The sequence below is a fragment of the Malurus melanocephalus genome, unplaced genomic scaffold, assembly GCF_030028575.1.
Source record: "Malurus melanocephalus ecotype Western Australia unplaced genomic scaffold, MMel_1.1 scaffold_51, whole genome shotgun sequence".
NCBI classification, from domain to species: Eukaryota; Metazoa; Chordata; class Aves; order Passeriformes; family Maluridae; genus Malurus; species Malurus melanocephalus.
In genome coordinates, this window is record NW_026623283.1 from 2,606,325 (window position 1) to 2,621,259 (window position 14,935).

Genomic DNA, 14,935 nt, shown 5'->3' on the forward strand with positions numbered 1-14,935 from the left:
GGAGAAGGCAGGAGAAGAGGACAGCTTCAGTRTCTCCTCTTTCATGTGTGTTTAGTATGGTTCTTTCAGTGCTACTTTATGACTTGGCAGCTGGAAGGCCTCACCTGTTACCTGATCCACTTCTGTGTAACATATGAGCATGAGAGCAGAGCTGTTTGGTTTCATTTTATGTTTTGTCATCAGTCCATGTGATGGTGCTGGTTTGGGGGGAGCTGCAGGTGCTCCAGCTGGGGAACTGGACCTGCTTGCACAGGGAGGTCTCTGAGCCCAGGAGGTGTCCCGTGTCCCAGGCTGCAGTGTCTCCAGAAGCAGTGCCATCCCATCAGTGATGATCACCATGTGGCTGGGGAAGGACACAGCTGCCTTGCRAAACGATGGCTGGCATGTTTCATGTCACAGGAGAAGGTCAGGGGGCAGTGTGACAGTAGCCTGCCTCCTCCCCACGTCTCAAGTGCAGGGAGGCAGCTGAGGACACGTCCTGGGCTGGGGGTGCTGCTCTGGCTGCCCCTGGGCTGGATTTCTGCTCTTCAGTGGCAGCTCATCAGGGTCTTATTTAGGGCAGGCTCATAGCAACTTGGCTAGTTTTCTTTCTGCAGGCTGGTTCTCCATACACKTAGCAGGAGCAGGAAGGAGATGGCCTGAGCAAAAATTTTTGTAGAGCTGGTGCAGAACTGTTTGGTTGCCAGTGGCAAAGTGCCTCCTCCTGGGGGCATTGCCACTAGACCTCTGCCACCAGCAGGGGCAAATACACTTTCTCTCGATGCTTCCAGGTTCCAATAAGGCCAGTTGTACTGGAATTCCAGTAGTAGAGTGTCAGAGCCATCGGCCTTGATCTTTAAGCTGAGATTTCTGAACACCTGAAACCTCCCCACTGGGGTAGCAGGCTGACTTCTCATGGTTTTATGGTTTTCTGCTGAGGCTATGTATTTTTTTTTCTGCTAGCATGGTTCCCTATGGATCAAATACCAATAGATAGTTCAAAGTATAAACACAAGAAAAATTTATGRATAGAGCAAAAATACAGAACTTATGGAAGCCATATGATTTTTTTTTTGGAGATGGTCCACTATGCCAGCAAAATTCAATGAACATTGTTTTTTTCTTTGTTCATGGGAGCAGGATGAGTGTAAGTCACCTACCACTTTTCTTTGTGTCCGAGACAAATCCACRTATTTTGAGATCATAATAATTATAAATGTTCAGTAGACAGTGTGCTAGCCAYTCCCTCTTTTACTGTAAAATAAAAAGCTCTTTAGATTTGTACCTACTATTCTTTCAAAATAATTTAACCTGATTTATWTCACTCCAGTAGAAAACTCCTTACAATAAAGTTTTATGTTTTAGCTAAAGGGAATAATGAAGATTTCAAGCCCAGTGAGTGACTTGCATACCAAGTCAGAATTGTAGAACAATAGGGTTATTTAAACAGGAAAAGATGTAATCCTGATTTTCTTGTAGCTGTACTGAGTAAAGCTCATCTGCATGCAAAGCATTATATAGCTCTGTATTTTTTTACACTGACATCTGATTTCTAGCATTTTGTGATTATATAAATACATATATTGAATAGAGATTTCTTTTTAGATACCACAAATGATTTTTKATGGTGTAATCCCCCTTTAAAGTAATTCTCATTGAAGACAACTATTAATAGTCCATGACATCAGGGGCATCACACTTGCAACTTCAGATAACATATGTATGGTCCCTGTGCAAAACCCCTTCCTGTTTTGTTTTCAGCATTGGTTATGTTACTCATTAGTATCTATTTTTGTTGTAAAGCTCTCTTTCMTATCTACAAATACTTTCATTTTCCATAGGGAAATGGATTATTTGCATGTACACCAATTAAATGGATAAGGACTAATTTTTTTGAGGCAGGCTCTGGTTTTAGAAAGCTTGTTACAAAACCTGTTTTTATATTACACCTATAGACAGCAATTGTTTTTCAGCGTATTTGTTTTTTATTAGTTGAAAACTGCCAAACAGGATAATAAAAATTTGTTTTCCCTCACAAGCTAGTCTTATTTCTTTATATAGAAGTACAATGAAACTGTTAGTTATACACTAACTCGATGTTTTCACTTGCTGATAATGGTATTTTGTTTGTGGGATGTGAGTGGTCTTTTCAGTGGTCATGCTATTACTTTTTTACCCATCTATGTCAAAAATTAGTAATTTCGGTTAATGCAGAGTGGCTTAGTCATTTCTGAAGTATTGCAAGTCACTGCAAGGATGACACAGCAATGTTAGTAATTAACAGTGGCAGCCTTTATTCTTATTCTGGCTAGTAGATCAACTGAAAGTTTCCAGTGATATTGCATTTTGACATCTCAAAGGCTCAGCCATTCCCCCAGCCTGGAGGTATAAAAGCATCAGCTAAGAGTGTCCAAAAAATTAATTGGGCCCTCTCATTTTTGTGCTTTACATCACGGCTACCCAAGAAGAAAGCAAATGGAGAGAAATTAGCTTGTGCCTTGTCTGGCATTGTGTGACAGTCTGAATTTTTTTTTTTTTTTTGTTGGCTCAAAAAGGAAACCAATCATTCTGGGTTAAGAGATTCAGGGATTTGAGCTGGGTAGCAATTTTAGCATGACTCATAACACTTCACAAAATTAGCTTGCCAAGAAGATGTGCTCCTGTGAAACTGTGAAGTACCTGGGCTCGAGGTATAGCTGGAAGAGAAATCATTTTGACAGAAGAGCTCATAACAGTCCAGCTCACGTCTTTTGGTGATGGCAATTGAAAGAATCATCAGTATTGATCATCTGGAGGCCTTGTAACCCGAGCTCCTGTACAGTGCCACGTCACCTTCAGCTCCTCTTTGCTGTGGAGATCCTGGATAAGCACAGAAGCAGAGGCAAAKAAGAGAAGATGGAAGCAGGGGCATAGCCAGCTGTCCACAGAGCATCAGTAAGTGATTGTCCAGCGTGTCATTCTGGGCACCACACTTCAGGTTGTGATGCTCAAGAAGTGGAGTGCTCAGAACAAGCGCATATCTTAACATTTTCAGTTAATTAAACGTCTTGAGAAACATTCATAATTTTTCTCACCAATTTTGTGATGTCTAAGGGAAAATAGTTTTGTTGTGAGCAGTTTTGCATGTTTGTGCAATCACATTTTAACTTGCATGGAGACACATTGTAGGAAATGGGATAAAAGTATGAAGTTTGTAGCTGAAGTTTCCAGAATTTGTGTCCATTTTGATGTACTAAATCTAGTTTTCAGTTTAAAAGAACAACTCCCRTAGACACAAGCTGGCTTTATCATTTACCTGAAGGGAAGATGACTAACCTTTGTTTGCAGTTCTGTCTCTTGGCCGGTGGAGGCTACTTCAGTGAAGCTTRTTTTTATTTTGTTGTGCCAGCAAGGATTAACTACCAAACCAGATGCTACTTTTGCTACTCTGCTGCTGGCAGCTKCCCTGCTTTGCTCTGCTTCTGGACTTCCTGCTCTGCCATTTTCCCTACACCTGCATGAATTACTTGATTTCTTCCATCCTCCCTCTCTCACCACTCTCCTCCTTGAGATAATTGCCTTTTGCTGTTCAAGGGCTGTGGTACTGAGCAGAGGGGTTGGGAACAGGAAGAAAGCTTCATCTGTGGCCTAACAATGTGATGGAGGCAGAGTAGCACAGGGAGCAGCTGCAGGAAGAAAATACAGGAACTGGAACAGAGGGGAGGTCATGAAGAGAGCAGTGATAGAAGCTCTTTCATACTAGAACAGAACATGGAGGATAAAAATCTAACCAAAGAAGGAGAATCCTTTTCTACTCAAAAAGTTTTACTAAGAATTCCACACTTTCACTACTGCTCTAGAGCCTAAAAAATAGCTCCAAGTCCTCAGTGTTTCTTGAGTACTGTCTAGGATTGGTCATGCTAGGATGTAAGTCTGCTTCTGCTGGGAAATGCTCTGCTAGCTCAAGTGGCAGTATATCAAGTATATCAAATGCCATGGCTCTAGTTTGCCTAATCCCGTTGAAACCCTATTGGTGAACACCAAAGGGATTGACGTGATTCTACATGTTGGAACAGCTATATTTGTTTCTGTGATTATTCCCTTTCTCCCTAAATCTATAGAAATAATATAAAAAAATTACTTATATAGAAAAAAAGACTATGTMTAAAATTACATAATACATATTAGAATTATATAAATATATATAAAATTATATATAACACAGTGTAAAATAAATAAATTCTAAAGAGGAAACGAGTATGTGATGGTAATTCAAGCAAAGCTGTAATATAAACGTGCGAGGAGGCTGAATTAAAGTTGCACAAGCTTTCTGCCTTTTCCTTAGATTAAACTGATGCAGTATAATGGTCTGAAAATAACTAAAAGCTCAGCTGTGAGGTTCTGTACACCCCGGAAGAAATGCCTATATATAATTTTTCACAGGAAAGTACTGAAGGCAAAACACCAGCAATGATTGCATGAAGTACAAAGTAAACTTATTTCATCATAAGGAGAAAATTGCAGATTAACATCTATACTTCCTTCTTTTTTTCTGCACCCCCTGCACTCTGATATATCTGTGTTTCTTATCTGTGGGTGTGGTGCATTTCCTACAGCAGGAAAAGTTCGGGAGGGTTTGGTGTCATGAGCCACAATTAGGTATTCTCCTGCTACTTGGCTGCTGTGAATCACACCCTTAGGTCTGGAATACGGAACTGCAGGATTCCCAACCCCTCTCGCATATAGGCAAAGACTGTCTGGAATTTTACTTAAAGAATGAAATTTTAGTATTGACAAAATAAGATGAGCACAATCATCATTAAGTGCTCAGATCTGAAATTACATTGACACTTTACTTGCGAGTTTAGATTTTTTTGTTTTTGTGGGTTTTTTTTGTTTGTTTGTTTGTTTTTTGTTTTTTTTGTTTTTGGATGACATTTTTCACAAGCAGAACCCAGCAAAGTTTCAGACATCCATCAGCTGCTATGCAAATTGCTCTCCCAAAACAGGTTAATTTGGGAGAGCTTTTCTCRGTGTCACATCTAATGCCTTGCTGCTTTCAGTTTTACCTTGTCAGCGCTCCCGTGGGAATTGTGGTTAAAAGCTGCACCGATCCCCAAATCAGAACATCAGGGTGTGCATTGGCTGGGAGCTGCCGGGGTTCCAGTAATCACCTGCAGTTGAATTGAGTCTCGACTGGGAAGTAGGAAGTGCTGTGCTCAAGCTTCCTGTATAAATAAATGCAGCTTTCCCACAGCTACTGCATGCAAGCTGCGACGTGCTTTTAAGATATAATGGCAGCGTGCACTTAATAGCAGGGAGGGGATGATTCCTTGGASTGGCARAGGGGCTGGGAGACGAGTCCTGCTGCAGCCCTTAAAGAGTGTACAGCTGTCAGGCAGCCAGGGAAGAGGAAGGGCGTGTGAGAGCGATCTGCTCCGCTCCTCACTGCGAGCTTCAGGGGACTGTGACATCGTGGCTCTGAGTGCACCTACTGAAAAGTCACAGCTGGCAGGGAAAGCGAGTCTCCTTTCAAGGTATGTTGGAATATGGCTTTCTGTCTGTCGTAAGAGCAAAGGATACTCTAAAAAGAACAGAATGCAAGCATTTGCTTCTAATGGAAGAGAGTAGAAAAGGCTTTTTTTTTTTTTTTTTCTTTTTTTAAAGGTAAGGACCAGAATGATTAAATAGCTAAAATAAATGTTATTTGTGGTTTGGCTAAAATCAAGCTGTATAGTGCTAGGTGCTGAGGCAAAAGGAAACATTGGTGTCCTGACTGTTAAAGGCTGAAAATAAATAGACATCAAGTACTTCCCAAAAGGGTGAAATGACTTTTGATCGTGTAACTTTTAAAGAAATAGCTGTGTGAAGTATTTGGAAATRCTGCAGTATTAAAATATATCTGTGTGGAAGGCACTTGCTAAAATGGCATACTGTTAGTATGTTTTAGTTCAAATAGAAAAACTTCTTTCATACTGAAAAATACCTGATTAAGCTGGAGGAAGCCTCAGTTTAAAATGCAGAGATTTCCTCCTGGTTTAAAGGCATTTCTTCTGCCACAGTCTCATGCAGCTGGTATCAGGAAGGAAAAAATATATTAATCTGTATTGTAAGTGTTAACTTCTAATCCGTGTTAACGTACACGTCTAATCTGCTCAGGGTTTAGGGTTATGTGGTTTATGTAAGCACATACRAAATGTACAATACTTTTGTTTTCCAGTTTGCATTTTAAAGTTTTTTTGGCACTGAGAGTAATCAACTGCATTTATTGGAATGTTTGCAGTGCTTTCTCATCGTATGGCTTTCTCAGTGCAAAACTGCTTTAGTAATGAAGGTGTTTTAGTGTAGTTTATTTTAAAGCTCTGTGTTTTCTGTCATACAAAAGCACTCTGCCTCCTAACTGTATACAGCAATATCAAATGTCTTCCTTCAGAGAGCACTGTAAGTTGTAAAATACTTTAAATTACTGTAGTAAAGAAAGCATTGCAGGGTGACTTCCAGTCGTCTTGGTAAATAGACACTGAATGCTTTTAAGAAGTAAATTTTAGCAAAGATACAGGCTGTGACTGAAATACCCACATGCAGCTTTCCAACTTGCCTGTGAGCAGGCAGAGCAATCTGATATGTTTGGCTGCCCTCAGCCTGAAGGGCARGTGGTCTTGGTTAAGGGCAGGCACTGGGTTTGGGATTCCAATATTTACRGAAACAGAAGTTTAAAAATCCTGCCCTTGAATATTTTTCAAAACAAATATGTTGTCCTGTATAGGACTTGTCTGTGCCTGAATGTGAGTGGGTGTCTGGGCTGTTGCTTTGATGTGAGAGTGGCAGAAACCCTTCCCTCAATGAACATAAGCTGTTTTGGAGAAAGCACAGCACATTGATAAGGGCAGGGCTGCAATTACACTGCTGAAAGTAATGCTCTAGATTATGGATTGAGAAGTGTTTGCAGAGTGTCAAAAGCTGTAGTAAAGTAGGAGGTATTCTTTCAGAATAAACCGGAGCTACTCCAGAGCCAAGTATGGTGAGAATTGCACAGACTCCTTTTCTCCCATGCACTTCACTGTCTGATGGGAGTATTTAACACAAAGTCCTGGAAAGACATGGAAACCTACCTAGGCTTCATGTGGAACAGCATTTGGCAAGCTGGTATAGTTTCTGTTCCCCACRCTGAAGTATGTTCTGCATGCATCTCACTGGTGGTTGTGGGCTTCTTTCCCTCAGATGTGACATTTTGGTGAYTTTGTTTGTGTGATAGTATGCTTCGGGACAAAGGTTAGCAATATAAATTGMAAACAATATGGAGTTTTTTCTCTCTAGCTAGGTTCTTGGATTGCATATATTCTCTAAATGCTTTATAAGTTTTGTAGAAATAAATAGTGTGAAAGTGGTTGTCCGGCCTTTCCCTTTTGGTGGAGGGAAGTACGTACCTGTCCCTATTATTGTTGTGAGTTTAAAATGCAACTGTGAGAAGCAGCAAGTCACTTCATAGGGAARCAAGCAGTGCTAATGCTTAACCTGGTTCACAGTTCATTAGTGTGCCTTTGATAACATCTATGGTGTGAGCCTGAGCCCTGTGCCTGCACTTCACCCTGTCCAGACCTTTCAGTGACTTTCAGTGGTGAGACCCARTGTTGCTTTGATGTAGCTCGAAAGAACTGCTATAGACCTGCTGTCCCTCTTCTTGAGTGGAGAGTTTTCTTGAATGTRTCTGAAACTTCCCAGTGCCTATAGGTTGTGTGTATCAGATCCATAAATATCTCCTGGGCTAGTAGTACTGTGATATCTGAGACCGTAATTACAGCTCTGGACCCATGGATATCTCAGGCACACGTGAACAAAATACTGTGGCAAGCTGCCAGTGTCACTGTGAACTGAGTCTGTCAGACCTCCTTGCATATCCTAAAGCAGACATTGCCTTTGGCTTTGTGAGGCTRAAAGTGATTCTGAAGCTGTGCTTTTGCCCTGGGTGCTTGCCCAGAGGTGTAGGCTCTTCTGGCTTCTCCGTGCCAAAGCAGAGCCCAGTGTAATGCACTTCACAAATTCTCTTCTTTGCYCTTACATTCATTCCATTTTAAAAATAATCTTCTTCTTGTTTGGAAAGGGAAACATTGAACAAAACAACAAAGAACAGTGCCAGAGGGAAAGACAGCAATGATATTAAGCTCGGCTTCTGCTGAAGCRCAGCTGAGCTCCAGTGCTGGACTGTGAGCCTTCTCACTTGACAGAAGCACAGGTCTGAGGGCCATCGTACACAGCAAATTTACCTAGTCTTGGACAAACATTTACAGAGATGCCTGTGCCAAATAACTTTGTGCTGATCAGTAAGAAAATAGTGTTCAGTCATCGTTCTCTGTGTCTCTTGTAAACGGTTTTGGCTCAGTGGGAACTGGGTGGGCATTACATTCATAAAGTAGGTCACTGCTAGGAGATACTAAAACACTGAAAAAAAATAGAGATAATAACTCAAATTACAAAGGTCCTCATTCTTCCCTTCCTGCTGAAGTAGGACTTTTCYAGCTCCTAGTCTTCCAGGGAGGAACAGAGGTGCCAAGCAGAAATTTCTAGGCTTGAGAGTGTGATTAGGTTAACTGCATTGCAAAAACACATTCAAATAAAAATGTAGCTATCAAAAAACCCCACTTTGTTTTTGGACTTTCCTAGATCTCTTTGTATGTGTTGGTATTTGTGCTCGATGACACAATGTGCACAATGTTCCCCATTTCTGGTTTCTTTGATTCTCTTGTAATAATGAAAAAATGTAATGAGTTGCCCAAGATCTGGGTGTTTTTTTAGTGTACTTTTAGGGGACTCAGCTCCCAAAAGAAAACRTAGTTAGAAAGGTCACCAGTTTACCTTTTTTGAGCATCCTTGGCTCCTGCGAGTACTGTTTGAGCTTTGGTGGAGTTTKGGCTGACTTACCTATGGGATCTGCAAGAATCCTTGCTCCACGTGTTTMTGAGTGAGTCAGTGTCTCTGGGGTCCCAAAGCCAGCCAGCACCGGGTACAGTAATTTGGGATAYGTGAATCTGGCTTCTGGGTTCATGCACACAAGAAAAGATCCCCTGCATGGTGTTTTTCCATGTGCTTCCTGAGCTTGCTGTAGACACAGCCATCGTGGGTACTTGCCATACATGCCTTTTGTTACAAGGAAACACAAATGCTCATGGGATCRTGGAATGGCTTGGGTTGGAGGGGACCTTAAAGACCACCTAGTTCCCACCTACCTTCTTACCTGGGACATCTTCCACTAGACCAGTTTGCTCCAAGTCCTATCCAACCTGGCCATCCAGGGATGGAACATCCACAGTTTCTCTAGGCAGTCTGTTCCAGTCCTCACTACCCCTCTGAGGAAAGGTTTTATTAATAGCACCTAATACAAAATCTCCCTTCTTCTAGTTTGAAACCATTYCCTTTGTTCTATCATGTCCGCCTGTGTAAAAATTACTTTCCCGTTTTTTATAGACCCCCTTTAGGTACTGCAGTGCCACAATGTGTCCCCAGAGCCTTCCCCTTTACAGGTGGAACAATCCCACTCACTCAGCCTGTCTTTGGAGTTGTTCCAACCCTCTGATCATCTGTGGCSCTCCTCTAGACCTGCTCTAATAGGTCCAAGTCCTTCTTGTGCTGAGGACCCCACAATGTTAGGTGCTAGATGTGGAATTCTCATGGGAGCAAAGGGGCAGAATCCTCTCCCTTGATCTGCTGCCCACTTTGCTTTTGATGCAGCCCAGGATGTGGTTGGCATTGTGGAGTGCAAGCACTGATGCTGTTGGCTCATGTCCAGGTTTTCATCCACAAGAATTCCCGAGTACTTCTCGACAGGGCTGCTCTCAATGAGTTCCCCCGTTCTGTACGGATGTCTGGGATTGCCCTGACCCAGGTGCAGCACTTTGCACTTGGACCTGTTGAACCATTTACTTTTTGTGGATCCTCTTCCCTGGTTTGTCCAGATGCTGGGTAGGAGACAGAATACAGCATCACTTTTTATTGGAAGGAAAAATATTACCACTTTACTGTYAAGCTCATGCTTCTGCCCTTTAATTGAGACTGTCAGTATTGGTGTCTGTTGCAAGCTTTTCTGCCTTTTGCTTTGCTGTAAAAATGAGGAGAGGACAGAAAGTGTAAGACATGAGTCATTCCTCAAGGAGTGGACGTTGTCTGGGTGTCTGACAGAAGCTTTGATGATATTCATGTTTGGTTATACAAACTGTTGGATTTTCAGATAGACAGGAATGAAACTTTTAGATCTGAAAACATTTATGTGCTCCTATGTATTTGCAAAAATGAAAAATGACTGCAACAGAAGAGCTGTATCTGTTTTCAGGAACTGGAATGATTCCTTCAAGGCTATCTCTGCTTACTCTGTCATGTACTGTATGTTGCTGTGGGGGAGAATTCTTTGCACATGTATATATAGCTGCAAATAATTCAAAATTGCACGCTCTGAACCCCTATGTACATAGAAGGAAAAACATATTTCATGACAACTAGTATCCAAACTAATCATTTGCATGCAAAGAAAATTCCAGAATTAAGTAGAAGCAGTGACACGCAGGCTGGCACTGGTTATGTCTGAGCAGTAGATGGGAGTGTTCGTGTATTTTGCCTGTGATTAATTTTGGAAGCATTCTGATGGAGGTGGGGACAGGGTGAAGGAAAACAAGCCAGTCTTTCCCCCCCTTCAAAAAACCAGAAGGTTACAGAGCTGTAGTCATGGGGGAAATGGAGCTTATCCTGTTGCCTATTTACCATTGCACTCCCTGGAACGTTTTTCACAGCAGCGGGCGCTCTGCCMACCACTGGTCCTGGAACTCTTCCCTGTGGGGTTTTACCCATTTTAGGGCTAAGATAACATCCACGGGGCCAGCAATAACTTGCTTGCYGAAGCTTTGCACAATGGAGAAGATGAAATCTTGCACCCTCTTGACCTCTCCACAGTTGCACTGATGGTTTCAGTGGTGGGGATTCTTCATCACAGTCTCCGCAGAGGATTTGTGGCGAAGGCAATCATGCCCTTTGCCTGGAGTGAAGTAGAAGCCACATACATAAGCCACAGACATAACTTCGACAATACTACTATAAGGACATGTATTTTTTTTTTTTATTGGTCCATGTTTTCATTGCAAATACCCAAGCAGTGTGCATGGCTTGAGCAATTTCAACTCCCTTGTTAACTTAGCTGACCGCATTTTGGGAGGATGGACCAACAACTGAAGGAAACATACACTTGTGAAAAATAGGGAAAAAATCAAGAATTCCTGTCTATTTTCCAAATTCTGCAACAATGASGACAAAAAAACCTATTTTGCCTATGGGTGTTAGTTGTCATGGTAATAATTAAAAGACCAGCTAGCAGAAAGGTGTCTAGAAAGRTTTCTGTAAGACTATCATCCTGTAATATTGTAAGTCTATGGGTTCTTTCAGTGCCCTGTTCTACATACTCATTTTTCTGCGAGTTTGGGAGGTGGGGCAGCTTCTTTCAAAGATAAGCTCTGAATTGCTTATCTTTGCACACATAAGCAGGTCCATTGAAAAACACTGCATTGGAAACACTCCCATTGGTGTGACTTGGACTGCATGGCTGAGATCATGTAGAGACCAGCCAGTTGTCACCAGATGCTGAGGAACTTGAGGCTGAAATCTCAGATGTTTACAGGCTKCTGTTCTCCCTTGTTTCTGTAATGAAGGTTGAAGTTTGGAACTGAAGTGAGGGAATGATGAATGCAAACCTCCAACTGTGTTTGATGGACACTTCTGGTTTATTACATGTCTTGTACTAACATCTGGATTTCAAAGTAGTTGCATTGAGCCCTTGAGAAACTGTATTCCCTGTGCTTGGCACGGTACAGGCAAAAATCTTGTGAATGCTTGGAGCCTGAAACACAGAGACAGAAGGGGGATATGGAAAACTGGATGGGAGAGGGCAGGGCAGCAGTGAGACAACATTGAGTTGTATGATAGTACCATCAGTCAAACAGCTTTTTTACTTAAGTTTAAGAAAATGTGATATTTGTCTTTCACTGTTAATAAAATGCAAGAGCAAAATAGATCATGCTCTGTTAGAAAAGTTTATTTATAAAAGTGGGAATAGACAGTTGTTTTAAAAATACATGGTTGTTAAAGTTAGTCAGGAGTGTAAGACTTAATAGTAGTTGAAGGTGTTTTTGCTATTCCAGAATAGTTTGCAACTTCTGTTCCATAGCATGTACGTGAGGCCTGTCAGAGGTTAGAGGTGCCCCAAATTCAGAGCCTGGGCACATGGGGCTCCTCCACACCAGAGCAGTAGGCAATATGGAAGGAATTGCCTTGTGGCAAAATTCTTCCCAGGATCTCTCCCAGCATGCTGGACTGTTAGCATTTCCCATGAGTGGTCTGAGCMGGAGGGAAATGAAACGCGTACACTGAGAGTCCAAGCAGAGAGATCCTCAGTCAGGGAATTGTTACTGGAGTTTACTTCTCTTTTTTGCCTCTGCAGATCTGGCCAGAGCTGGAACTTGTCCTTTSCTCATCTCCAGTTGTCTTTGGGAGGGCTCATTGTGGAGCTGGCAGAGGAGTGGTTTCGGGATACACTCCAACTGGTTTAATTACCWGTCATGAAAAGCAGCAGTACTAGTTGCTTCAGTAAATGTGTTTAGTTTCAAAACAGCCCCATGTCCTGGTCCAAACCTCTGCTATTGTTTCTTGCCAAATATCATCATCCTCAGTAGCTATTCATGTTGTTTTCTTAATGGCAAAAGCTTTTGTTAGAGATAGTGACTTCCCCAAGGTCTAATCCTCAGGTTGGACTCCCAGTTTTTGATTCACTGACCGTCCTTGTAGCTGAGACTTGAAAGTTACCTTTGGGTAAGCTTTTGTTAGTCATTGAGATATATTTGGATCAAGGGCAGTTTTCAATGTTTTAATTGTTTTATCTTGGTTACCTTGAATAACATAGTTATTCTATAATAATAAGCAGGGTATTTGACTGTAAGATTAGATAGGGGCAGATTAAAATATTGTATGTCTTAGTTTTGTTCACTGAGCAGTCACACAAAAATAGTTATAAAAGGAAAATCAATTTATTCTGTGATTTCTGTTGGTATAGATCTAAAATTGTTGAAAGTGCTTTTCAGTGCTTGCAGGAAAAAAGTCTGTAGGAACATATTCTTGCAAGTTTGCACTTTTTGTGGCATGACAAAACAAAATGACAGAGATGTTAAAGGTATCATCTTATTGCAAATGCTGAAAAAAGAATTCTCAGATCACCCCTTCTGTAAATACACACACATTATTTTTTTTTTTCAATAGATATCTTTCAGTACATTTTGCAGAATTCAGCAGAGGATCAGTTTTCGTTGTTCCTGTCAGCTGAGTTGTTCCTTAGCTTCTGGCAAAGCTTCTGCACGCTTCTCTGATGCCAGGGAGKTTCTTGTGTCGCTCTGGAGGCCTGGCTTTGTGTCACATCTCTATTTGCCATGACCTGCTTGCTCCAGGCTCAGCTTTGGCAGTCTCCAGCCATGGCACCCTGGCAGCCCAATTAGTTTCTTGTTAGAAGAGCGCAGACTACGAACAACCACATCAAGCTGGTCCCTCTGTTTTCCTCTGCTTTTCCACTGTTTTCCMCTGCTTTCACTTAAACAATGCATGTTTACAAATATCTCCTAAAAATCCTTGATGTTAGAACAGGCCAATGTTGCAAATGTCTTGTGAACAAACCCTATCTAAACTGTAAACATTTCAGCCCAAGAATTTACCGTATCCCAGGGTTTTGTTATCCGATTAACAAAAATAAACATTTTTTCTGTGTCAAAGGCAAATTGTTACATCTGACTTCCTATTCCGGTTTCAACAGACACAGCTAGCCAAGTTATCAACCCATTTGACCTCTCAAAAGCTCAATTCCTTTTGCATAGTACATGCCACAGTTACCGAAAGTCTTGGTGTGGTCAGAAAGGATGGTCTRTCATTTGTCATTTTGAAGAATATGTTTTTATTTAATAGCGGTACATTACTTCTTGTCAACAGGATGTTAAAAGTAAAGTGCACGAAACTAGTTTGGGTGGATATTCCTTGTAGCTTAACATTAACATATGTTGCATAGTGTCATTAAAACAGAGGATGCTATTTAGAAAAGCTTTAGATTTTAATCTTAGGCCTGGTAACCAGTACTTGGAATTCYGTTTGGTATAATTTTGTTGTTTGAATATGTTTTGGAAATACTTGGAAATGTTTGATGTCAAAACATTCTCTAGTTCTCTTGTCTGACTGCACTTTGTTTCTCTGCATTTTTTGCTGATTGACTTTGCTGAGCACTGTGACCAGGATGAGCATTAAACCTTAGGAGAATCCTGCTACTGACCTCGTGCAGGATCAGACGTGTCACCRTAAGCCTGTGCTGGGGCCAGCACCATCCCACTGCTCAGGCACAGTGAGCTGGATACAGCTGGGTCACCCCAAGAYTGACGCCCACAGACTGGCCCAGAACTTGCATCCAGTAGGTCAGGTGCAGCGAGCTGTGGCTTTCCAGCCTGCCAGTGTTGATAGAGCTGAGTCCTGAGCTTTGCTATGTCCTAGTTCAAGTGCAGAACTGAGCAAAAGTGGTGTCTTCTGTGATGTGTTCTGACCTCATCCCATGTAGGGTGGCTTGCTCCCATCCTCATGGATTAATGAATATTGCCATTTGTGGCTCCTGTCAATGTGAAGAAGAGTTATCTGTGAGAATACCACGTTTTGGTTATACATTTCAGTTTAGTAATGGCTGTGTTATTTCTCTTTACTTCATGTGTTTTTAAGTGATCAGAAAGTGCTTTTCCTAGCTTCTCTGAGTTGGAAACAGCAGCATTTATTTCATCATTAGCTCTTAGATTCCCTGTTCTTGGACTCTCCCACTTTCAGSAGTGGAAAGGGGAAAAGCTCACTTTCTTTCCTCTTGCTTGTTCTAAAGCAGTACTGCCAGGAAATACATAAATGATTCCCACAATTGGAGAGTCACATCTGT

At 41.6% G+C, this 14,935-nt stretch overlaps 1 protein-coding gene across 1 annotated transcript in view; it reads left to right on the forward strand.

Annotated features, from left to right (window-relative positions):
• The first annotated feature begins 5,134 nt into the window (after nucleotides 1-5,134).
• RNF144B (ring finger protein 144B) overlaps nucleotides 5,135-14,935 on the forward strand; it is a 52,778-nt gene continuing 42,977 nt past the window's right edge. Inside the window, exon 1 of the mRNA XM_057365367.1 lies at nucleotides 5,135-5,495. The gene's annotated coding sequence lies outside the window, so the exon portion shown is untranslated. The remainder of the gene's footprint in view (nucleotides 5,496-14,935) is intronic.